This window comes from Bubalus bubalis, chromosome 16, assembly GCF_019923935.1.
Source record: "Bubalus bubalis isolate 160015118507 breed Murrah chromosome 16, NDDB_SH_1, whole genome shotgun sequence".
NCBI lineage: Eukaryota > Metazoa > Chordata > Mammalia > Artiodactyla > Bovidae > Bubalus > Bubalus bubalis.
Genome location: NC_059172.1, coordinates 33,143,933 through 33,170,400, shown reverse-complemented (window position 1 = coordinate 33,170,400; position 26,468 = coordinate 33,143,933). Strand labels below are relative to the sequence as shown.

The following is a 26,468-nucleotide window of genomic DNA, read 5'->3' as shown; positions in this document are numbered from 1 at the left end:
GCAACAAGAGAAGCCACCACAATGAGAAGCCCATGCAACAAAGAGTAACCCTCGATCACCACAACTAGAGAGCCCCCACATGTAACAACAAATACCCAGCATGGCCAAAAAAGCTGGAGCCAAATTAAAAAAAAAAAAAAAAATTCTGGCTCTAGGACTTTAGTAACTGTGCATGCTTCCGCATCTGTAAAATGGGAGTAAGAATACTTTCTCAGAGGGTGATATAGGGAATTTACAAGATAGTATGTGTGAAGAAAGTGCTTAGCACAGTACCCAGCAGAAAGGTTGAAAGTTTATTAGTAAAAAGTTACTTCTGTGTGTGGTCTAGTGTTGTGCATGCTCTTCCTCCTACCCAAAGCTTTCTCTTCCTGTTCACATGATTAATTCTAACTTATTCTTCTTGCATGATTGCATGCTAAGTTGCTTCAGTCATGTCCAACTCTGTGGGACCCTATGGACTAGAGCCTGCAGGCTCCTCTGTCCTCGGATTCCCCAGGCAAGAATACTGCAGTGAGTTGCCATGCCCTCCTCCAGGGGATCTTCCCCACCCAGGGACCAAAGCCAAGTCTCTTAAGTCTCCTGTGTTAGCAGGCGGGTTCTTTACCACTAGGGCCACCTGGGAAGCCCCAACTTATCCTTCATATCTTTGCTCAAATGCCACTTCTCCATGTAAAATCTCCCTAACCACCTGGATTAGGTCAGGCACAGCATCATATTCTTTTCCTTTATAGCTCTCATAGTCTCTAGTTATATCTTTCTATATTTCATTCTCTTTTTTCTACTATTGTAAGCTCCATGAAATCACATACCATGTGCTCACCACTGAATTCCTGGAACTGAGTAAAGTGCATGGCACCTGATAGGCATTTACAGAATTAATGAAAGGTTTCAAATTACATTTTTAAAATGAACTGTTTATAAGATGCAATCTTTATATAGGTTAGAGATATCAATTTGGGTCACATTTGGAACACTGTGACTATAATCAGAAGTGGGTCTGTGGTGGGATCATGCTTGCCCTGTTGGGCCTGTAAAGGAGTGGTATATTCATTTGCTATTGAAATCAGCTAATCTGAGGCCAAAGCCTCTGCCTTACACAACTCTAGGAGGCACCAGCATTAAGACAGGAAATGAGAGAAAAATGGAAGAAATTCCACATCTTTGGGGATTCTATTTAGGTCCTCTACTCCTCTATATTATTTCCATTTTGGAGCATTTAACAGAAACTAGTGACTATACCAAATGTCAACAACAACAAAAAAGGAGATAATACTGGTAGATAAGAGAATGGATTTGGGATCAAACAAACTTCTTCATTTCTCTTCTTACTTGAGGTTCACATCATCTCCTGCTTGGATACCTCCCTCACCAAAACCAACTAGCAGTTGTGTTTGGCTTTTCATCACTGACAGTATTTTCCATCTACAAAATATTTCACGTGATCTCACAACAGTTCTGTGAGGTAGACGTTATTGTTTTCATTTTATCAAAAAGAAATGAGGTTCAGAAAAGTATCTCCCCTAAGGTTCTACAACGAAAGAGCAATAGGACCACGATGCAACTCTGATATTCTGGCTCCAGACCTGGAGCCCTTTCCAGCAGACTCACCCAAGAGAACCATGAGCTATCCTGACATATACTTTCACTCCTTTTAAAAAGAAAACCGCATGGGGACAATGACTGGAAGGGTGGGTATGCTGGATGCTGCTCCGGTTCTTGATGTAGCACTAGTTACACAGATCTGCTCACTTTCTGCAAACTTCAGGAACTATATACTTTACAAGCTGTTCTACGTGTGTTACACTGTAAAAAGTAAATACCAGGCAAAACTACGACAGACTAATCAAAATTCAGAAGCATTACGTAGGATGCCTCAGAACTACATGTATATTTACCTGACTTCTCAAGCAGCAGCTACATATAGGACACCTACCAGTTAATTAAGTACAAAATCCTTGCACACTCAAATACCATATCCACCCACCTGCTTCTCCCTACCCAGAACGACCAGGTGATATGAGTGAATCTGTTGGGATTAGGAGCAAGGGAAGCCCAGAAAGGGGCCAAGAATATATAGTTAATGAAAAAAAAAAAAAAAAAAAAGGCACTGAAAAGTAGAACTATCCTGTATCTTCAATGATATCTCAGTTTTAGAGATAATAAAAATGTGAAAAAATAGCCAGTGCCAATTATAAAATGCATTTTAATTTCAGACTGTTAAAATGTAACAAAAACAAAAGGCATTTAAAAGTAAATGAAATGCAATGTTCTAAAATCTCAAGAGGTGTTGCAATTGTAGAACTGTAGGACCCTAAACCTGTGGAATGTCAGGCCTGGAAAGGGCCTTGGAGACCACTGTCTCCTGGTACAAGCTCTTCATTTTACAGATGAAAAGACTGAGGCCCTTGTTTAACAGTTGTTAAATGACCTTATTAAATTAAAGCTCACACATAAGAAAGTTTAGAACTACAACTACAAAGTTGGTTCCCTTACTCCTGTGTTCTCTTTCCACTACCCAGATACTAAACCCAAGGGATTTACATGATAACTCTATTTTTACTTTCATAATTCTTTACTTCATTAACTCACTAAAAAAAAATTTAAAGTACCTCTTAGAAATCAATTAAGATGAAAAACTATTTAGGAAACTTCATTTTTTACTCAGGAAGTTTATCTTCCTTGTTCTGTAAAACTAATGAAGCAATACAAAGTTAGATAAAAACAAAATTAGCCTCCCGTAATCTCTCAGCCTCCAAGTCCTCCCATAAGATAAGAAACATTAGGGACTTCCACGGCGGTCCAATAGTTAGGACTCCATGCTTCCACTGCGGGGGGTGGGGGAGGTGGGTTCCACCTCCAGTTAGGGAACTAAGATTCCACATGCTGTGCAGCGTGGCCAAAAATTAAGTTAAATGTACAACTTGCAGGCATTCAGTTCCTAGGCTTGTGTATACATCACCATAATTTTAAAAAAAGAAATGTTATCAGATTTTTCCAGGCCCCCAAAATCATAAGCCAAGTATATTTTTTATATTTTAAGAGGATTTTTTAATTGTTCTCTATTTTTCAAAAACTAGGTTTACATATTAACATTGCTCTGCAACTTATTTTTCTCACTTAATAATTGATTATGAACATCCCAAGGGTCAGTAAATTTAATTCTAACTCATACTTTAAAAAAACTGTATAATAACAGTGCATATAAAAGATATACCATAATGTGTTCACATATTTTCCTATCAATGGACGTGGATATTTCCCGTATTAGATTTCAAACAGTGCTATAATGAATATCCCTGTACATATTTCTTTTCACACACGTTCCTTGTTGTCCCAAACATGACTGCTTTTTTTCCTATCACCATCCATGCTTTACACGCTCACTGAATTCCTCTCTGGGCCCCGTGTGATAACCAAGAATAAAGCAATTTGGAGAGTGTCAAGACATACGATAGTGACTGTTGGTGAATCAGAATTGGCCTGTCTGGCTGCCTCTCCCAGCCGCCTGTGCACAGTGGACTCCCAGGCCCTCGCACATGCGCTCCTTGCTCTCGGCCCAGCAGCTGCTTCCAACTCAACTGACGTGGGCAGAGCTGGCTTGGCGAATTAATTCTACTGTGTCACACTCCCGGCCCACCAGCTATCCAAACAAGTGGGAAGGAGGGAGAATACATTATCACCATGAAATAATATAATAAAGAAGTACACAGAGTAAAATGCAAAACACCCCATTTGTCAAACTTTTAACCTATGTTTGCCAATGGCACTCCCTTCCTCAGAAGCACCACTGTTGGAAATTTGTTGTATAACCTTTCAGACTTTTCCTAAGCATGCACACACATGCACATATGTATGGATACACAATGTGTGTGTATTTAGACAAAGTGTGCGTGTGTTTGGTCTACCTACCTACAGTCATACTGTATAATTTGTATTATGATAGAATGCTACAGCAATAAATAGTGAACCTTTTTACATACAAGCTAATATTTCTCTAGGATAGGTACCAATAATTGGAACTGATGAAGTCTGTGCATGTTAGACGGAGAAGGCAATGGCAACCCACTCCAGTACTCTTGCCTGGAAAATCCCATGGACGGAGGAGCCTGGTAGGCTGCAGTCCATGGGGTCGCTAAGAGTTGGGCACGACTGAGTGACTTCACTTTCACTTTTCACTTTCATGCATTGGAGAAGGAAATGGCAACCCACTCCAGTATTCTTGCCTGGAGAATCCCAGGGACAGAGGAGCCTGGTGGGCTGCCGTCTATGGGGTCGCACAGAGTCGGACACAACTGAAGCGACTTAGCAGCAGCAGCGCAGCATACTACAAGGGAAGCCCATTAATATGTATAAAATTATATAATTTAATATAATAATGGAAAGATAACAATCTAGGATTTTAATTGAGAAACTAATGATTAAAAAAGGAACAGCACATTTTCTTATGTAAGTAATCAGGCATTCTTTAAATGATTCTCTGGAAAGAAATTTGGCAATACATATCAAGAACCTAAAAAATGTTCATAGTCAAACATGCTAAGTGAAATAAACTAGACAAAAAGGGACAAAAATGGTATGATCCCATTTATGAGGTACCTAGAATGGGTAAGTTCATAGAGATAGAAAGTAGAACAGAGGTTACCAGGGAGTGGGAGAGGAAGGAATGGGAACTATTGTTCAATGGGTACAGAGAATCTGTCTGGGATGCTAAAATGTCCTGGAAATGAATAGCAGTGATGATTGCACAACACTGTAAATACACTTAATGCCACTAAATTGTACTCCTAATTATGAATTTAACATGTTAAAATGGTAAATTTTGTTATGCATATTTTACCAAAAAATTTTAAAGTGAGACTGCTAAAAAAAAAAGTTTGGTATTCTTTGATCAAATAATTCCATTCACAGCAATAAAAGTTTAGAAAATTATCTGAAATATAAATACATATATAGGTACTAATATAATTATTTAACATTATGAAAAATGGAGAAAAACTAAATATCTAACAATAACTCAAAGTAAATTAAGATACATGCATATGAGCCTTATGCAGTCATTAAAAATATTTTAAATAATTTTAATGACACAAGGAATGTTGAATTTTAAAAGCAGCATATATAGTGTTAGTGGGTATGACCATTTATTTTTTAAACTACATATACAGATGTGTATGTGATACATATACACACATCTGCACACTTGTGAGTATGAACGTGCATGTGTATATTTATAAGGAAACAGGTCAAATAATGTTTATTTCTGATTTGTGGAATTATGGATCTCTCTTACTTTCTCCCTTAAAAACCTTATTTTTCAAGTTTTCTAAACTGTACCATGACATACAATCAGGAAAATTTAATTTCACATCATCTGACCCAGTAATTCACTTGCAGACATAAATCATAATAACAAAAAATACTGACCAAAACTTATGCATAATAATGTTCATGCAAAGATACAACAGAAATTACTAATAAATTATAGAGTAATAAAAACTATTAATAAGTCATTGTTACCTCTGTAGAGTAAGATTAGGATAAAGGGTGAAGTGCAAGGGACTTACTTATTATATATATTACTTTTATAATTTGTATCAAAGTATTACAGTATTGTTCAAAATAGAAAAAACTGAAAGCACTATAAAAATCCTATATGATTAATGGATAAAGAAGATGTGATACATATATACAATGGAATATTGCTTAGCCATAAAAAGGCTGGAAAAAATTGGGTTCTTTTTGGAGATGTGGATGGACCTAGAGTTTGTCATACAGAGTGTTAAGTCAGAAAGAGAAAAACAATTATCATATATTAAGGATACATGTAGAATCTAGAAAAAATGGTGCACATGAACCAATTTACAGGGCAGGAATAGAGACACAGACATAGAGAATGAACATGTGGACATGGAAGGCGAAGGGGAAGGTGGGGCAAATTAGGAGATCAGGATTGAAATATATATACTACCATGTGTAAAATAGATAGCTAGTGGGAAGCCGCTGTATAGCACTGAACCTGCAATGCAGGAGACCTGAGTTCGATCCCTGGGTCAGGAAGATCCCCTGAAGAAGGAAATGGCAACCCACTCCAGTAATCTTACCGGGAGAATTTCATAGACAGAGGGGGCTTGTGGGGTACAGTCCGTGGTCTCAAAGAGTGAGACACAACTGAGCAACTAACACACACACACACACATATAATGAAAACCAATGGGAAACAGAGAAAAAGCATAAGACAAAACTGTAGGTACTATATGACCTGGACTACTCCAGAGAAATATGCGTAGGTACAAAATACCAAAATGAAAATAGGTGGTTTTCTCCAGATGGTACAGTTATGGATGATTTTAGCTTTTTCTTTATATATTTTTCTGTATTTTTTTCTGTACTTTTCATATTTCCTACAATGATTATATACTATTTTTCAACCAATTCAAAAAAATGTCGTTGGTTTCCACTATATAATCAGAAGTTGACCCCTTATGATGGGTTTTATCCTCAAAGAATAAGCAGTAGTAAGCAACCTATGAAACAAGACTGCATGATATATATGTCTAAGAAAACCTTCATCTTTGAGGGGTAAAGAAAGCTCAGTCTAAAGGGACACTGCTGACTACTTCCTGTCTTCTTGCTTTTGGAGGAAATGGCAACCCACTCCAGTACTCTTGCCTGGAAAATCCCATGGACGGAGGAGCCTGGTAGGCTACAGTCCATAGGGTCATAAACAGTTGGACACGACTGAGAGACTTCACTTACTTTTATTTCTTAGAAAATATAACTAAGGAATAAAGAACCTAAACATTAGATGCCTGACAAACTTTGTACTTTAAGAACCAAGATAACCACCTTCTCAACCCTGAAATCGAAGACCTTACACCTGAAAAACACATCAAAACCTAAATCACACAGCTGGGATCGTGTCACTCCTTATCCAAAACATTCATGAGCTAACTTCATGCAGAATAAAATCCAAATCTCTTAGTATGACTCTTACTATTCTTTAAGATCCAACCAAACATCTTTTCCGACCTCATTTCCAGCTCATTCCTCCAAAATATCTTCTATCTCAAGAGCACTTTCCCAGATATGCCAAACATTTCCCCAGGCTCTGTGTTGCTGCCATTCTATAACCTCCTCCAAAATGCCCTTCTAAACTTAAGGAATTCTAGGATTCCCTGGTGGCTCAGGGTAAAGAATCTGCCTGCCAATGCAGGAGACACAGGTTCAATCCCTGATCCAGGAAGATCCCAGGTGCCACAGAGTAACTACGACCATGCGCCACAACTACTGAGCCTGTTCTCTAGAGCCTGGGAACCATAACTACTGAAGCGGCACCCCAGAGCCAGTGCTCTGCAACCAGAAGCCGCCGAAATGACAAGCCCATACACAGCAACTAGAGAGTAGCCCCCCTCTCCAAAACTAGAGAAAACCCTTGGAGCAAGGAAGACCCAGCACAGCCAGAAATAAATAAATAAATAAAATTATAAACTTAAGGAATTCTAATTCACCCTTTACAACCTGGCTCAAGTGCTTTCTCCCTTCAGAGGCTCTCCTTGTTCCCCCCAATTCAGGAACAACTCTGTTGTCTCCTCTATATGCTCCCATATTGCTTGTTCCTCTACACACCTCATTTCATTCCTCCTTAGGTCGACACTAGCTGCATATATGTTTCACTTGACTAAGCTCCTGAAGAGCAGAAACCATCTTATTCGCCTATCAGCTCCATTCCAGCACAATGCTTGCACACCGCAGGTGCTAAATAATGCTGCCCGACTGAATGACAGCCAACTGGCCCTCTTCTAATGGATTATTTCAGTGAGGCAGCCAGTGAAGCTGAACTGTCAGAGGACAAGCCCTCTAATTTAAAGCCACACACCTAGGTAAGAGTGACCAGCAAAAAGCTGTCATGGGCCTGCCACTTTAAGGGGACTGGCAAGCTGTCTGTGTTTACACAATCCTAATTAAAACTAAAGGGCACTGAGGGAAAGAAGAGAAACAGAGAGATTAAGAGGTGTGGATACTGCTGCTGCTGCTGCTGCTGCTAAGTCGCTTCAAGTCATGTCCGACTCTGTGCGACCCCATAGACAGTAGCCCACCAGGCTCCCCCGTCCCTGGGATTCTCCAGGCAAGAACACTGGAGTGGGTTGCCATTTCCTTCTCCAGTGCATGAAAGTGAGAAGTGAAAGTGAAGTCGCTCAGTCATGTCCGACTCTAGCGACCCCATGGACTGCAGCCCACCAGGCTCCTCCATCCGTGGGATTTTCCAGGCAAGAGTACTGGAGTGGGGTGCCATTGCCTTCTCCAGTGTGGATACTACAGGTCACCTTTTCCTCTGTCGGGAGCCCAGATCTCCCAGCCTAGTACCCAGCGAGCTCACCAAGCAGCCTATTCTCTGGCTGCTGTCGCCCTAGGACCTGAGTATTGAAAAGCAACTGATTAGGCCACTTCAGTCTCTCCAGCAACTGGCTCTGCTTTTAGGCATTTAATTTCTAATTGTGGTTACTCGGGGCCTTTTCTCTAAATGAATCCCACACTGCTCCAATCATTAAGAGAATCTCTTTAAAGAGAGGCTTGAAATTAACAACAGCAGGGAACAAATTCTCTGAACCATCTAAATCACAATATCCACACTGTCCATTTTGATGATATTCACCCCCACCTCCTTCAAACAATAGGTCCTACCAGGGAACGTCTACTTCTCTCAGGACCAGCAAGTCCTGTGATTGTTTTTCAGGAGAAAGCTCCCAGGGCCTGCTTCTCATTAAATAGCTGCTTCACGTTTGATCACTCAGCTGTGACTGTGAGTAGAGAGCATAGTTGCTATAATTCAAGTACTAAAAAGGAATTCCACTTCTACCCCTTGTCTAATAGTCAAGCAGCTTAGAACAAACAGATCCTTTCCCACCTCAAACCTCCTTTGGCCTACCTGGTTTCAGATCTGGAACTCTTAGTATCTAAATTTTTCAATATATAAATGAAGAAAACATGGCTTTAAGAAAGAGAATTAATTGCAAATGATCACAGAGTGTCTTGATGACAGAATCTTTTGACTAGGATGCCTAACACCTTATTTTTCTGACTAGTTATCAACAAGACCACCATTGCCTGGCACAGATTCAAGGGTACTACAGACAGCCTAACTGAAATGCACTGGAGAGCCCCTCTGCTCTGACCACCCCCTTCCCAACAACCCCCACCGTCTCTCAAAGTGCTGACCAAACCTAGTAAGTAAACAACGACAAAAAATCAAGTAACTTGGTACATCACTTCTCCTGCAAAAGCATGGAGCTACCAAATCATCTGCTTCAGCACGCCACCTGGGAAGCGTCCCCATGGACCATGGCGTGCTGGCGAGCAGTGGCTGCTGCAGCCTACAGAACTTGTGGCTGTGGGTCTCCTGGAGCTGGGACCGCAGTGGCTCCTCAGTTGAAGTGTTCCACAGCAACATGTTCCAACACTTTTTGGCCCTTAACACATTTGTGATTTGGGAGGACTTCCACGAGAAAGGTTAATTTTCTCCACTATCTAGTCACCTTGACCTAGAAGTAAGCAAACGCACAGTGAGTATAAAGGAAGTGACACTCTTTCAAACAAACCTTTCCGATCTTGTTAAATCAAATGAAGATGGTAATCAAAATAGTTTCCTAAAGTTTACAAATACTCCTTTGGGAACTGCCTTTTAAACTATTATACTGATTTATAATCACACATTATATAATCATAGATTTTGGCCCTGAAAGAAATCTTTCAGATCATATAAACTGCTCATTTTTACATGAGAAAACTCCAGTCCACTGGGGTTAGACAGTTGGTCCCTGATCACACAGCTGGTGAGGAGTAATTAGGACTAGAAACCTAGCCACCCTAACTCCTAGCATAAGCCACAAGCATATCCTAATCCAGGCACCTCCCTCTTCCTGTTCCTCACTGTTGTCTTTAACTCAGGACACTAATGCATACCAAGAATGGTTCTGAAACCCAGTTGCTAAGAAATGATAACTTAAAACCAGAACTTCTCTGCAGTCACTCCCTATGAGTTTGAGCCTTCATTCAATGTCTAGTTCACAAGAATTCTGGGTAAACTACCTTACAACAGGGGTCAGTGAGCCCCCAGAGACACTCCCCCCACAGCTAGAAGAATATATTTATTAAACATCTCTGCCCACCTCCTGCAGTAACCTGTTTACTTCAAGTAAGTGAAAGAGGTTACTTAGAAGGACCTGGATCAAGGAAAAAGAAAGTAGTAGAAATCCTGTTTGAGGAAAAACTGACCTATGAAAAAGCAGAGAGGGCAGGAACCATCTTGACTTACCTCCTGGTGAACAGCTTTCTAAGGCTGGGACAAAGCGATCCCTGGCAATGGCTTATAACTAGCCTCAACCCAGGGAAGGGCAAAAGGACAGGAATGCTGTTCATTCCCCCATCTCACCGAGCTGTGGGTCAGCTCGGCTTCACCTCACCCTGGGCAGCCCCAGCGCTCTGTACATCAGCCAGCCACCGGAAGGAAAGCCACCCAGCCTAGGTCAACGGGGTGAGTCAGTGACAGAGCAGGAAGAGTCACTGGGGCAGAAAGTCTGGCCTCCTGTGGCAAGACAGCCCAAACCACACCCCAACATGGTCAGCACAGGGAAGACTCCGCCCTACTAGAATTCTAGTCTCCAAAGCAGGAAAGGTCCTTCCTCAAGAGACTCCGTACCATTCACATTTCCAAGGGTTGCCCACCTGCTCAAAAACCTTCCATGGTTTTCTTCCTTAAGCACCATATTCAATCTCTTTGGCTTAACTTCCCAAGCCCTCCATTACATGGCCTCAAGTCATTTATTCGACTTTGTTTCTCACTATTCCACAGTGTACACTCTGAACTAATCAAGCCAGTCTTCCCACTTCTCTCATGAGCCAAGCCCTTTCTCATTTCTATGCCTTTAGTTATCCAGCAGTGGTAAATTCAAGCCCCTTCCAAGGTTTGGCAGGTAATAGAAATGAATGTTCCAGTGAGGCACCCAGAAAAACTAGGAAGTGTGGCCCCCACATAATGGCATTAAAATATTTTCATTCAAGTTATTTATGCAATATTGCACTATGAGTATCACAGTAACATTTTAAAGAGTTACCAACAGTCTTTCTAGCTTTCGTGTAAGAAAACTTCCCTAAGGTTGGGCAGCTGGAAAAATGCTGAGCACAGTCTCCAGGCCTATCTGAAACCAAAGCAAGAGCTCTAAACTATTAGGCTTCCCAGCAGTACAAAAACCATGGAAGATACAGAGCTCTAAACTCTGAAGAGGAAACTCACTTTTCACTTTTCATGATATATATATATAACTTCAGTAGCAGGATGAGAAGTCCAAAGAGCAGTTTGTCTAACTGCCCCAAAAATTCTGTCATCTTCCAGCTAAAGTCTTTCCTGGTTCCTCTAGGTCCTACTGAACGCCATACTCAATTCCTGTGGGGCTTACAGATCAGAAAACATAATCAGGTGCTAAATTATATACTGTCATGCAAAACTGAACACTGCTTCCCTGTCTAGCTTCACTATCAAACTACTGTAGTAACCTACCTAGTTTTACCAAAAACATGTTGATCCTGAATCTAATCAAGAGGAAAGACAAATCACAAATAATCAAGAGGAAATACAAATCCAAATTAAGAGACATTCTGCAAACAACTAACTTGAACTCTAAAGAATGTCAATGATATGACAGACAAAAAGGCATTCAGTATTAAGAGATTTAAAAACTGTTCAAAGTTGAGACTTCCCTGGTGATTCAGTAGTTAAGAATCTGCATTGCAATGCAGGGGATGCAGGTTAGATCCCTGGTGTCAGGGAACTAAGATCCCACTTGCTGTGGAGCAACTAAGCCCTTGCACTGCAACTACTGAGCCCATGCGCCAAAACTACAGAGTCCATGAGACACAACAAAAGACCTCGCGTGACACAAGTAAGACCCAATGCAGCAAATAAAGAGATAATTTTTTTTAATTGTTCAAAGTTAAAGCATACTAAGGGAATGACAAAGTCATGACAACTAACACATGCATGATCTTTCAATGGATCCTGAAATGACAAAAAAAATCTATGAAAGATATCACTGGAAAAACCAAAGCAACCTGAACAAGTATTGTACGAACGTACTGAATTTCTGAGTGTAATTTTACTGTGTTTAGCATAGGAAGATATTCTGATTTTTTCAGCAAATACTTGCTAAGCTATTTAAGGGATGAAGTAATATGAAGTTCACATCTACCAGTCAAAAGGTTCCAAAAATGAAGGACAGAGGCCAAAACAGCAAAATGTTAACAGTGAACCTAGGTGAAGAATATAGAAACATTTGTTACATTATTCCTGTAAAGTATCTGTAGGTTTGAAGAGCCTGGGGAGTAGGTAACTCCTGTATTTTAAATATATTTTATATATATATATATGTGTGTGTGTGTGTGTGTAGGTGTGTGTGTGTATATATATATCTGTAAATACTCAGCTCTGTGAGAGGTGAAATAGACACACATTATGCATTTGCTCACTGCACAAGGAAACTGGGCTTTGGGGGTCAGCAAACCAGACAGAGTCCACTTGGCAGCAGTGCATGAGGGGTACAGTGGCAAACTCCAAGTGAACCAGAAGCTTCCCTCAAACTCACACTGTCATGCCATAAGCAAGCCAGAAAAGTAGGCAATCAAAGCTCTTGTTACCTCATCCCTCACTGAGACCATCCAGAAGTCACACACTCGGCAAATGCCCCCTTGCAGGGCAGAATGCAGTCGTTACCCACACATAAGACAAAGGGCTCTGTATCCACCTTACCACAGGATACCCAAAACTCGACAGCCTACAAAGCGTCTCTGGCCCGTCACAGGAAGGCGCTAAAGTAGTCAAATAAATATGCCTGAAATATATGCGCGGTCTTTACTCCTCACCAGACAAACCAGTCCTTAGCTGCAATAAGGCAGAAGAAATATGCAAGGCTGAATCACTGGCACTTCCTGCACTGACTTCAAAGAAACTGGTCCTTAAAGAGGACAGAAAGGGCAGCTGACACAGCTGCCAACAGAGGCCTCAGCCCAGCAGCATGCTGTGCAATATGCTCCCTCTCCTCTCCTCAGACACCAGATCATTTTACTTCTGCCAAGTGGTCCCTTATTAGGGTGACTGACTGCCCAATGGCCAGCCCTTAACCTTGACTCTCTCCTCCCCTCACTGACAGCCAAGATTCTGTCCCTTCCGGATAGCTCCTCCCACAATTTAGCAGAAAGTCTAGTCAAAACTATTCCCCCCAAACTTCCATCAATTGAAGTAAGATTTCTAGTGAAAGAAAGTGAAAGTGAAGTTGCTCAGTCATGTCCAACTCTTTGTGACTCCATGGACTGTAGCCCACCAGGCTTCTCCATCCATGAGGTTTTCCAGGCAAGAATACTGGAGTGGGTTGCCATTTCCTTCTCCAGGGGATCTTCCCCACCCAGGGATCGAACCCAGGTCTCCTGCATTGAAGGCAGACGCTTTACCCTCTGAGCCACCAGGGAAGTCCTCAAGATCTCTAGAGGTATAACATTCAGCTTGCTTCTCAAACCTACCAAATTTAGCATGTTTTACCAAAGATAGAATTTAACATGTAAGGTTGGTTTGTTAAACTCTGGAATTGTAAACTGCGAAGAAAAGAAAATACAATGTTTTTAGATTTGATATGGCAAAAAGATCTTAACAAGTTTGATGTACCAAAAATAGCAAATGTGTAATTTAATAGGACTAAATATAAAACCCTGCATTTAGAATAAAAGAAATCAACCAAACTAATACAGGATGGTAGAGACCTGGTACATAGTTGATACTGAAAAGCTTGCCATTTGGCTGGGGGTGGCAGGGAAGGCTGCCTATGGTGGGAGGAGAGGCCATACACTCTCACAGGAAGCATGAATCTGACAGAGCCACCCAAAACATCAATCCAGCTCAGGTCATGTTCAGTTCAGTCGCTCAGTCGTGTCTGACTCTTTGCGACCCCATGAATTGCAGCATGCCAGGCCTCCCTGTCCATCACAAACTCCTGGAGTTCACTCAGACTCACGTCCATCGAGTCGGTGATGCCATCCAGCCATCTCATCCTCTGTCATCCCCTTCTCCTCTTGCCCCCAATCCCTCCCAGCATCAGAGTCTTCTCCAATGAGTCAACTCTTCGCATGAGGTGGCCAAACTACTGGAGTTTCAGCTTCAGCATCATTCCTTTCAAAGAAATCCCAGGGCTGATCTCCTTCAGAATGGACTGGTTGGATCTCCTTGCAGTCCAAGGGACTCTCAAGAGTCTTCTCCAACACCACAGTTCAAAAGCATCAATTCTTCGGTGCTCAGCCTTCTTCACGGTCCAACTCTCACATCCATACATGACCACAGGAAAAACCATAGCCTTGACCAGACGGACCTTTGTTGGCAAGGTAATGTCTCTGCTTTTCAATATGCTATCTAGGTTGGTCATAACTTTCCTTCCAAGGAGTAAGTGTCTTTTAATTTCATGGCTGCAGTCACCATCTGCAGTGATTTTGGAGCCCAAAACAATAAAGTCTGACACTGTTTCCACTGTTTCCCCATCTATTTCCCATGAAGTGATGGGACCGGATGCCATGATCTTCGTTTTCTGAATGTTGAGCTTTAAGCCAACTTTTTCACTCTCCACTTTCATCAACAGGCTTCTGAGTTCCTCTTCACTTTCTGCCATAAGGGTGGTGTCATCTGCATATCTGAGGTTATTGATATTTCTCCCGGCAATCTTGATTCCAGCTTGTGTTTCTTCCAGTCCAGCGTGTCTCATGATGTACTCTGCATATAAGTTAAATAAGCAGGGTGACAATATACAGCCTTGATGAACTCTTTTTCCTATTTGGAACCAGTCTGTTGTTCCATGTCCAGTTCTAACTGTGGCTTCCTGACCTGCATACAGATTTCTCAAGAGGCAGGTCAGGTGGTCTGGTATTCCCATCTCTTTCAGAATTTTCCACAGTTTATTGTGATCTACACAGTCAAAGGCTTTGGCATAGTCAATAAAGCAGAAATAGATGTTTTTCTGGAACTCTCTTGCTTTTTCCATGATCCAGCGGATGTTGGCAATTTGATCTCTGGTTCCTCTGCCTTTTCTAAAACCAGCTTGAACATCTGCAAGTTCACGGTTCACATATTGCTGAAGCCTGGCTTGGAGAATTTTGAGCATTACTTTACTAGCATGTGAGATAAGTGCAATTGTGCGGTAGTTTGAGCATTCTTTGGCATTGCCTTTCTTTAGGATTGGAATGAAAACTGACCTTTTCCGGTCCTGTGGCCACTGCTGAGTTTTCCAAATTTGCTGGCGTAATGAGTGCTGCACTTTCACAGCATCACCTTTCAGGATTTGAAATAGCTCAACTGGAATTCCATCACCTCCACTAGCTTTGTTCGTAGTGATGCTTTCTAAGGCCCATTTGACTTCACATTCCAGGATGTCTGGCTCTAGGTGAGTGATCACACCATCGTGATTATCTGGGTCGTGAACATCTTTTTTGTACAATTCTTCTGTGTATTCTTGCCACCTCTTCTTAATATCTTCTGCTTCTGTTAGGTCCATACCATTTCTGTCCTTTATCGAGCCCATCTTTGCATGAAATGTTCCCTTGGTATCTCTAATTTTCTTGAAGAGATCTCTAGTCTTTCCCATTCTGTTGTTTTCCTCTATTTCTTTGCACTGATCGCTGAGGAAGGCTTTCTTATCTCTTCTTGCTATTTTTTGGAACTCTGCATTCAGATGCTTGTATCTTTCCTTTTCTCCTTTGCTCTTCGCTTCTCTTCTTTTCACAGCTATTTGTAAGGCCTCCCCAGACAGCCATTTTGCTTTTTTGCATTTCTTTTCCATGGGGATGGTCTTGATCCCTGTCTCCTGTACAATGTCACGAACCTGTCCATAGTTCATCAGGCACTCTATCTATCAGATCTAGGCCCTTAAATCTATTTCTCACTTCCACTGTATAATCATAAGGGATTTGATTTAGGTCATACCTGAATGGTCTAGTGGTTTTCCCTACTTTCTTCAATTTAAGTCTGAATTTGGTAATAAGGACATGTTAGTAGAAGACTAATCTATGTCCCACCTCTGAAAAGCAAAGAGTACATGCAGAGGAAGAATGATAACCACCCTGGTGAAGTGTCTGAAATTCATGGCATGAAACATGAAAACTTTTTCAAATGTATGCATGCTTGTCATGCAGATGAGGAGAAAGACTCATATGACCCCTTGCAAGAAGACAAAACCAGAACTAGCAAGTGGAAGTCAGAGGAGGATAGATTCTGGTTTGATGTAGGGGAGGAACCCTCAGCACAGCAGAGAAGTTAAGAATGTATGTTACGGAACCCAGAATGCTTGGATCAGAACACCAACTCCACTTCTTACAAACTGTATGGCTTTGGGTAAACTAAGTTATAGTAACAACAACAGTACGATAGAGCTTTGGGAAGCAGTTCATGTAAAGTGCTTAAAACAGTGCCGGGTTCACATTATATGCTGGAAAAAAAAAAACAAAGTCAGCTATTGCTGTTACTGACTGCTGATATAATGGACCAGGTAACCTGAAAATCTTCCTACTAAATGTGCCTGAAAATGCCCAGAAAAATAGAATAAAAATCCTTTTTGACTTGCTAAATTACTGTCTCTTAGAACCACACCTACCCTGTGGTTATGGTCTGCTCTGTGTTGCCGGGGCTTGGACTCTTCCAATACCACTTCACCTTTGCCAGCTGGCTCCCAGTTAGGGTCTGTTAACGGGGTGCAAACAGGAAAAATCGAACGCAGGAGGAGGCTGCCAGGGACTTCCTTCTTCCTGTGGCTCTCTGCTCCTGACAACTGCAGTTGGTTTCTCCCTGCTTCCTTCCAAACTCCCTCTTCGAGGCACCAGAGCAGGGCTCAACCAAAACTGGCTCCCCAGACCCCTCCTGGGGATTCCTGAGACACCAGCAACACCAGGCAACGCCTTCTCCTCAGAGAATCCAGGCGCAGTCCCACCAGATCCCTCCAGAATTCTAAGTTCTGCCAACCCCAACCTTCTCCCTTTGTTTTTCAGTCCTGGATGAAGCAGCCGCTTAATGCAGTTATAATATAAGTTACCTGAAGATTCTCCTTTTTGCTCTTTCAGCCCTCCAACAAAGGTTTAAACTAAACCCCTTTACTGAATTCACTCTCTTAAAATACCTGTGTGTGGTTTCTATTTTCCTGATAGGATTCTGACACTAGATAAACCTAACTCACAAGAAAGTAAAAGAAATCCCAGGAAACAGAAACAAAAGAAGCAGAAAATTGGATTAGTGAGGCATAGCTGTCCTAGCAATGTAAGGAATCTGTGACCTCCTCATACTTCAGATCTTGAGCCCATAAAAAGCAACTGAGATCTCTGTATAAAGGCTGCGTGTGTGTGCTAAATTGCTTCAGTCCCATCTGACTCTTCGTGACCCTGAGACCCTCAGTAAAAAGAGACTAGGAAAAAAAAAAAAAAACTATCCACAGGAAAATAAGGAAGGTTGCTTTACAAATGTAGTAAAGTAGGAGGAAAAAAAACTTTCTAGGAATTAATAACCTGGGTGCACACAAGAGGTGGATTTGGAATTTAAAAATTTATACTAAATCTGTGGCCTAGAAATCTAAAAGAAAAATTACAGACATTTTAGCCCCAGGTTGGGAACAGCCTTGAGTTCCCAAAGAAGCAAATACAAAGTTGTAGCAGGAGACACACAAATGGCCAATAAATACATGAAAAGATGTTCAACATCATCAGGAAAATGCAAATTAAAACCACAATAACACTACATCTCCATGAGAATGGCTAAAATTAAAAAGACTCACTATACCAAATGTTGGTAAGAAAATAAAAAAACCAAAGCTCTCAGATACTGCAATGGAAACATAAAATAGTACAACCACTTTGGAAAACTGGTAATTTCTTAAAAATTAAAAATACCTTGCCATATGACCCAGCCATTTCACGCCAAAGAGTCAGGAAAATGTATGTTCACTCAAAGATTTGTACATGATTGCTCACAGCTATTTTATTCACAACAGCCAAAAACTGCCAACAGCCCAAATGTCCATCAACAGTAAATGATATACCAGTCAGAATGACCACCATCAAAAAATCTACAAATAATAAATGCTAGTAAGGGATGTGGAGAAAAGGGAACCCTCTTGCATAGTTGGTGAGAATGTGAATTGATACAGCCACCATGGAGAACAGTATGGAGATTTCTTAAAAAAACTAAGAATAATACCACCATATGACACAGCATATCCACTACTGGGCATTTACCCTGAGAAAACCACAATTCTCAAAGATACATGTACCCCAATGTTCATAGCAGTACTATTTACAAAGGACATGGAAGCAACCTAAATGTCCATCAACAGATGAATAGATAAAGAAGGTGTGGTACATAATTACAATGAAATATTACTCAGCTATAAAAAGGAACAAATCTGAGTCACCTGTAGTGAGGCGGATGAACCTAGAGCCTGTTATACAGAATAAAGTTAGTTAGAAAGAGGAAAACAAGTATATATTAACACATATATATGGAATCTAGAAAAATGGTACTGATGAACCAATTTGCAAAGCAACAACAGAGACACAGACATAAGAGAATAGACTTGTGGGCACAGTTCGGGAAGAAGGTACCACTGAAACCATATACATTACTATATGTAAAACAGATAGCCAGTGGGGAAATGCTATATGATGCAGGGAGCTCAACCCAGTGCTCTATGACAACCTAGAGGGGTGGGATGGGGTGAGAGGTGGGAGGGAGGTTCAAGAGAGCAAGGACATATGTATACCTATGGCTGATTCATGTTGATGTGTGGCAGAAACTGACATAATATTGTAAATATTACAATAAAATAAATTTTAAAAAGTAAGTGATAAACAAAACTGTATGATATAGTCATACAAAGGAGGACTACTTAGCAACAGTTCCAGTTCAGTCGCTCAGTCGTGTCTGACTTTTTGTGACCCCATGAACCGCAGCAAGCCAGGCCTCCCTCTCCATCACCAACTCCTGGAGTCTGCCCAAACCCATGTCCATTGAGTTGGTGATGCCATCCAACCATCTCATCCTCCGTTGTCCCCTTCTCCTCCTGCCCTCAATCTTTCCCAGCATCAGGGTCTTTTCAAATGAGTCAGCTCTTAGAATCAGGTGGCCAAAGTATTGGAGTTTCAGCTTCAACATCAGTCCTTCCAATGAACACCCAGGACTGATCTCCTTTAGGATGGACTGGTTGGATCTCCTTGCAGTCCAAGGGACTCTCAAGAGTCTTCAACACCACAGTTTAAAAGCATCAATTCTTCGGCGCTCAGCTTTCTCTATAGTCCAACTCTCACATCCACACAAGACTATTGGAAAAACCATAGCCTTGACTAGACCAACTTTTGTTGACAAATTAATGTCTCTGCTTTTTAATATGCTGTCTAGGTTGGTCATAACTTTCCTTCCAAGGAGTAAGTGTCTTTTAAAAAAATTTCATGGCTGCAGTCACCATCTGCAGTGATTTTGGAGCCCAGAAAAATAAAGTCTGACACTGTTCCCAATGTTTCCCCATCTATTTCCCATGAAGTGATGGGACCGGATGCCATGATCTTCGTTTTCTGAATGTTGAGCTTTAAGCCAACTTTTTCACTCTCCACTTTCACTTTCATCAACAGGCTTCTGAGTTCCTCTTCACTTTCTGCCATAAGGGTGGTGTCATCTGCATATCTGAGGTTATTGATATTTCTCCCGGCAATCTTGATTCCAGCTTGTGTTTCTTCCAGTCCAGCGTGTCTCATGATGTACTCTGCATATAAGTTAAATAAGCAGGGTGACAATATACAGCCTTGATGTACTCTTTTTCCTATTTGGAACCAGTCTGTTGTTCCATGTCCAGTTCTAACTGTGGCTTCCTGACCTGCATACAGATTTCTCAAGAGGCAGGTCAGGTGGTTTGGTGTTCCTATCTCTTTCAGAATTTTCCACAGTTTATTGTGATCCACACAGTCAAAGGCTTTGGCATAGTCAATAAGGCAGAAATAGATGTTTTTCTGGAACTCTCTTGCTTTTTTGATGATCCAGCAGATGTTGGCAATTTGATCTCTGGTTCCTCTGCCTTTTCTAAAACCAGCTTGAACATCTGGAAGTTCACGGTTCACGTATTGCTAAAGCCTGGCTTGGAGAATTTGAGCATTACTTTACTAGTGTGTGAAAAGGAAAGTGAAAGTGAAATCGCTCAGTCGTGTCTGACTCTTTGAGATCCCTGGACTGTAGCCCACCAGGCTCCTCCCTCCATGGGATTCTCCAGGCAAGAGTACTGGAGTGGGTTGCCATTTCCTTCTCCAGGGGATCTTCCCGACCCAGGGATCAAACCCAGGTCTCCTGCATTCCAGGCAGACACTTTAACCCCTGAGCCACCAGGGAAGCCCCTGAGATGACTGCAACTGTGTGGTAGTTTGAGCATTCTTTGGCAACAGCAACAGAAAGTAACAAATTACTGATATATGCACTAAATAAATAAATATCAAATGCATTACACTACCTGAAAGAAAGCAAACACAAACATATACTCTGTATATATTTTCTAGATAAAATTCTAGAAAACACAAATTAATCTTCAGTAATTAGATTACTTGGTTCTTGGGGGCCAACGATGAACTGTAAAGAGGCATAAGGAAACTTTTGGGAGTTATGGGAATGCTCTGTATCATGACTGGGGCAACTTTTTCTAAGTGTATAAATCCGTCAAAACTTTTTACTTTAAATAAATTTCATTGTACATAAATTATGATTAAGCAAAGTTGATTAAAAAAAAAAGCTTTTCTTTAGAGAACTGATCTCAACTCAAGCTACACCATAGGACTTCCCTGGTGGTCTAGTGGTTAGAATCTGCCTGCCAACACAGAGGACATGGGTTCCATCCCTGCTCTGGAAAGATTCTACATGCTGCAGGCACCTAAGCCCGAGTGCTGCAACTACTGAACCCTGAGCACCTGGAGCCCATGCTCCACAACAAGAGAAGCCAGCACAATGAGAAGCCTGTGCACCGCAAAGAGGCCCCCACTCACCACAACTAGAGAAAGCCCGAGAGCAGCAATGGAGACCCAGTGCAGCCAAAAATAAATAAATAAATAAAAATGCTTTTTAAAAAGACCACCATAGATGATACTCCTTTGAATGAGCTCACAATCCAAAATTATAAAATACTTGAGGAAACAATCCATCATGAACAGAGTCATTAAAGCAAATGGCAGAATTATATCCCCAAAACTTCAGAAAACAGGACACATTAAACTTATCTGAAGTTATTATAGAAGAATTGGAAACACAAGACAAAATCAAGATACCAAGAAACAGACAGCCAGATTTGAAAATGAACCACAGTACTTGTATAAATGAAAAACTTAGCGAATGAAAATAAGAATTCAAAAAATAAACTAATTCTAGCTTAAAGGAAATTATCCAGAAGTAACACAGAAAGATAGAGATGGAAATGATAAAGAATAAGAGATGTGAAGGACAGAATTAGAAAGCTCTGCTGCTGCCGCCGCTAAATCACTTTAGTCATGTCTGACACTTCGCAACCCTATGGGCTGCAGCCCACCAGACTCCTCTGTCTGTGGGATTCTCCAGGCAATACTCGAGTGGGCTGCCATACCCTCCCTCCAGGGGATCTTTCCAACCCAAGGACTGAACCCCAGTCTCCTGTGTCTCCTGCACTGCAGCCGGAATCTTTACTGATGAGCCACCAGGGAAGCCACTAGAAGGCTCAAAATAAGTTAAATATGAGATCAGGGAGAGGCACTATTTAAAGAGGCATATGCCAAAAAATGGACAACCTAAGAGAAACAGACAAATTCCCAGAAATATACAACCTCCTAAGACTGAATCAGGGAGAAATAGAAAATATGAACAGACCAATTACCAGTAATAAAATCAAATTGGCAATTTAAAAAACTCCCAATAAACAAAAGTCCAGGACCAGACGACTTCATAGGTGAAATTCTACCAAATATTTAAAGAAGAGTTAACACGTATCCTTCTCAAACTTCTAACAAATTACAGAAAGCAATGCTTCCAAATTCACTTTCAAGGCCAGTGTCACCCAAACACCAAAATCAGACAACAATATCACACAAAAAAGGAAAATTATAGGCCAGTATCACTTTATAGTTGTAAAAAGTCTCAACAAAATATTTGCAACATTCAACAACACATTAAAAAGATCATACACCATGATCATGTGGGATTTATTCTAGGGATGCAAGGATGGTTCAATATACACAAATCAATTAATGTAAAACACAGTATTAACAAACTAAAGAATAAAAATCATCTAAATGAATGCAGAAACAAAGTTCAACATCTGTATATGATTTAAAAAAAAAAACATCAAAATGAGTCCATAGGGAACATACCTCAACAAAATAAAGACCAGATATGACAAGCCCACACTGACAGCATCTCAATAGTAAAAAGCTGAAAGCATTTCCTCTAAGATCAAGAGCAAGACAAGGACACCCACTGTCACCACTTTTACTCAACATACTATTTGAAGTCCTAGCCACAGCAATCAGGCAAGAAAAAGAAAAAGAAACCAAATTTGGAAGGAAGAAGTAAAACTGTCACTGTTTGCAGATGACATGGTATTACTGAAAATCCTAAAGGTGCCACCAAAAAACCAATAGAACCAATTAATAAATTCAGTAAAATTGCAGAATATAAAATTAATATACAGAAATCTATTGTTTCTAGACACTAACAAAGATCAGAAAGAGAAATTAAGAAAACAATTTTATTTACAACTGCATCAAAAATAATAAAATACCTAGTAGTAAATCTAAGGAGGTAAAAAGTCTGTACTAAGAAAAGACAGAGGATGAGATGGTTAGATGGCGTCACCAACTTGACAGACATGAGTTTGAGTAAGCTCCAGGAGTTGGTGATGGACAGGGAAGCCTGGAGTGCTGCAGTCCATGGGTTTGCAAAGAGTCGGATACAACTGAGCAACTGAACTTAAGATAAGACATTGGTGAAATAAATTAAAGATGTCACTAACAAATGGGAAGATACACCATGCTAATGGTTTGGAAGAATTAATACTATTAAAATGAGCATACTAGCCTAAGGCATTCTACAAATTTGATGCAATCTCTATCAAAATACCAAGGTAATTTTTCACAGAACTAAGACAAATAATGTAATTCTAAAATTTGTATGGAAACACAAAAGACCGTGAATAGCCAAAACCATCCTGAAGAACAAAACTGTCCTCCTGCACTGTTGAGGGGAATGTATATTGGTGCAGCCGCTATGGAAGATAGTATGGAAGTTCTTCAAAAAGCTAAAAATAGAACTATTATATGATTCAGCAATTCCACTCCTGGGTGTTTATCCAAAGAAAAGGAAAACACTAATTGGAAAAGATATATACACCCCTATGTTCATTGCAGCATTATTGACAACAGCCAAGATATAGAAGCAACCTAAATGCACATGGGTAGATGAATGGATAAAGAAGGTGTGGCATATAATCTAATGGAATATTCAGTTCAGTTCAGTCGCTCAGTCGTGTCTGACTCTTTGCGACCCCATGAATTGCAGCACGCCAGGCCTCCCTGTCCATCACCAACTCCCAGAGTTCACTCAGACTCATGTCCATCAAGTCAATGATGCCATCCAGCCATCTCATCCTCTGTCGTCCCCTTCTCCTTCTGCCCCCAATCCCTCCCAGCATCACAGTCTTTTCCAATGAGTCAACTCTTCGCATGAGGTGGCCAAAGTACTAGAGTTTCAGCCTTAGCATCATTCCTTCCAAACACCCAGGACTGATCTCCTTTAGAATGGACTGGTTGGATCTCCTTGCAGTCCAAGGGACTCTCAAGAGTCTTCTCCAACACCACAGTTCAAAAGCATCAATTCTTCGGCGCTCAGCTTTCTTCACAGTCCAACTCTCACATCCATACATGACCACAGGAAAAACCATAGCCTTGACTAGACAGACCTTTGTTGGCAAAGTAATGTCTCTGCTTTTTAATATGCTGTCTAGGTTGGTCATAACTTTCCTTCCAAGGAGTAAGACAGGATGAAACCTCGCAATTTGTGACAACATGGATGGTGAGTACATGTGATAACATGTACTAGGTGAGTGAAATAAGACAGAGAGAGACAAATATTGTAAATTTCACTTACACGTGGAATCTAAAAATCAAATGAAAAAACATAAAACAGAAAGACTCACACATACAGATAACAAACAGGTGGCTGCTGAGGGAGCGGGTATAATGTAGCATCTTTGTATGGTGACAGATGGAAAAACATTTTTTTTAAATAAAGAGATAATGACTGGGAATCTTTAGAAAACTGAAAGGTATGAAACCTCAGATTGAGGCATCACTATAAGCCCAAGTAGAATAAAATTAAATCCACACATGTAATGAAACTGCAAAACACAAATGACAAAAAAGAGGATCTTAAAAAGAACCAGAGAAAAAGGCAGGTTACATACAACGAAACAATAGTTAAATTGTGAACACAGTTTTCAAGAGTTAACAACAAAAAGCCATAATTTCAGTAAAATGATACTTTCAAAGTGCTGGGGGAAAAATAATTGGAAGCCTAGTACCCAGCTAAACTATCAATCAAGATTGATAAGGAAGTAAAGATATTTTCCAACAGAGTATTTACCACTAACAGACTCTCACTAAGAAAACATCTGAAGGGGGAATTCTGTGGCAGTCCAGGATTAGGACACCATACTTCCATTGCAGGGGGCATGGGTTTGATCCCTGGTGGGAGAACTAAGATCTGACATGCTGCATAATATGGTCCCCCAAAAAAAAAAAAAAAAAATTAGAAGTATGTATTCATCTATTTTATGAAAAAGAAGGAATAAAATGCAAGAAAGAATGATAAAAAAACAGTAAACATATATCAGTAAAATGAAATAACCACTGAAAGCACAAAACTATGCTATTTATTAGAATTGTTCTAACATTTGGGGGTGGTCTCATTCTTGGAAAGGCTCATTTTGAGTCTGTTTAATGTACACTGTGCTGAAATAAATGGCCTCCAACATACCTACTGACCGTATGGTTTTATCAATTAGACAAAGCTGCCAAAACATTTCCTGATCAGCTCTGTTTAGCCATCTGTGGCAGGGCTTTCCCTCATCCTAACAGTTCTAGAACTCGAGTTTCAGTTCAAGGCATTCTTTCCACTCCCATATTCCACAAATTTAAAAAAAGAACATTCTAAATAGAAATGTCCCTTATATGAGCTTTTGGTTAAGATCTGCTAGTTTTGGGGAGTGTAATTTTTGGCTATGGATTAGGATTCAGGCTTTATAATTAGTCATCATTTGCTTGAACTTGGGCCAAGAAAAGAGTACTTTGGCAGCTTTCACAAAGAAGTATGTGCTTCTTCCTCTGAAGGAGAAAATACCACACAGGATCAGAAAGGGAGGGAACACATTCAACCCTGCAGGCTGAAGGCTGCCTTACCTGATTTGAACATTCCCTCTAGCTTCCCATATATTCACAGCAGTCACATCACTTAAACTCAAAAATGTGTACTCTCCAAGATGCTTGCAAGAAACAGCTCACCTGATTTGACCCTAATAACCCCAGGAAAGTAGATAAGGCAGGTAAATTCATTGTTTACATATGAAAAAAGGGAGACTCAAAAGAAACCTACTCGTCGAAGACGACCCTCACAGCCAACACAATCCTTCCCCTTCACTTAGACCCAACCCACAAAAACGCCCCGTACAGCCAACCATGCACGAGCTATGTAACCGGGGCCAAGCTGAACATAAACCTCAGGCGGCCCATCTGTAATAAACTATAATAAGGCGTTAGGAATATTAAAAAGATGATCCATATAAAGGGTGTGGCACAGTGTCTGAAACGTAGTTGGTCCTCAGAAAATGTTTATTATTACTACAACCACTATTGTTAACAATAATAGGCGAAGACTTCCCACTACAGGAACCCTCGGCGACACTCCTTTCAGGAACTTGCATTACCCACACCCGCGTCGGCCCCCCGACACAATTCCACGGACACGCCCCCAAACACACCCTCCCCCTAAGCACGCCCCGCACCTCCCTCTCGGACAAGGCCCTTTCCTTACAAACCTTACCCTCGAAAGACTCTCCCCAGTCAGCCTCGCTTATGAAGGAGGCCTTCCACCCGCACCCGCCTCTTCAGCACCTCTTTTAGACTCGGGCATCCCTGGAGGGGCCCCAGCCGCACGCTAGTAGCGGGCCCGCGCCGATTACCTGGCCGCGCGCTCCCGCTCCGACTCTCACTTCCCCAGGATCGCCTTCTTCTCGGGCCCGCGCCAGCGCTGTGAGCGCACAATTAGTTTAAACTATGGTCCCGCCCCCTCTCGTCGCCCTGCGATTGGCCCCTGTCGGCTGGCGTCGCACGCAAAAGCAGCCTGAAGGACCGGG

At 41.1% G+C, this 26,468-nt stretch overlaps 1 protein-coding gene across 2 annotated transcripts in view; it reads right to left on the bottom strand.

Annotated features, from left to right (window-relative positions):
* Positions 1-26,426, bottom strand: part of NUMA1 (nuclear mitotic apparatus protein 1) — a 73,106-nt gene extending 46,680 nt beyond the window's left edge. The window contains exon 1 of one of the 2 annotated variants that reach the window (XM_006064723.3): positions 26,295-26,426. The gene's annotated coding sequence lies outside the window, so the exon portion shown is untranslated. Of the gene's footprint in view, positions 1-10,312; positions 10,490-26,294 lie in introns of those variants that run through there. The other variant, XM_006064724.3, reaches the window with a different exon arrangement.
* Between the last annotated feature and the right edge of the window lie 42 nt (positions 26,427-26,468).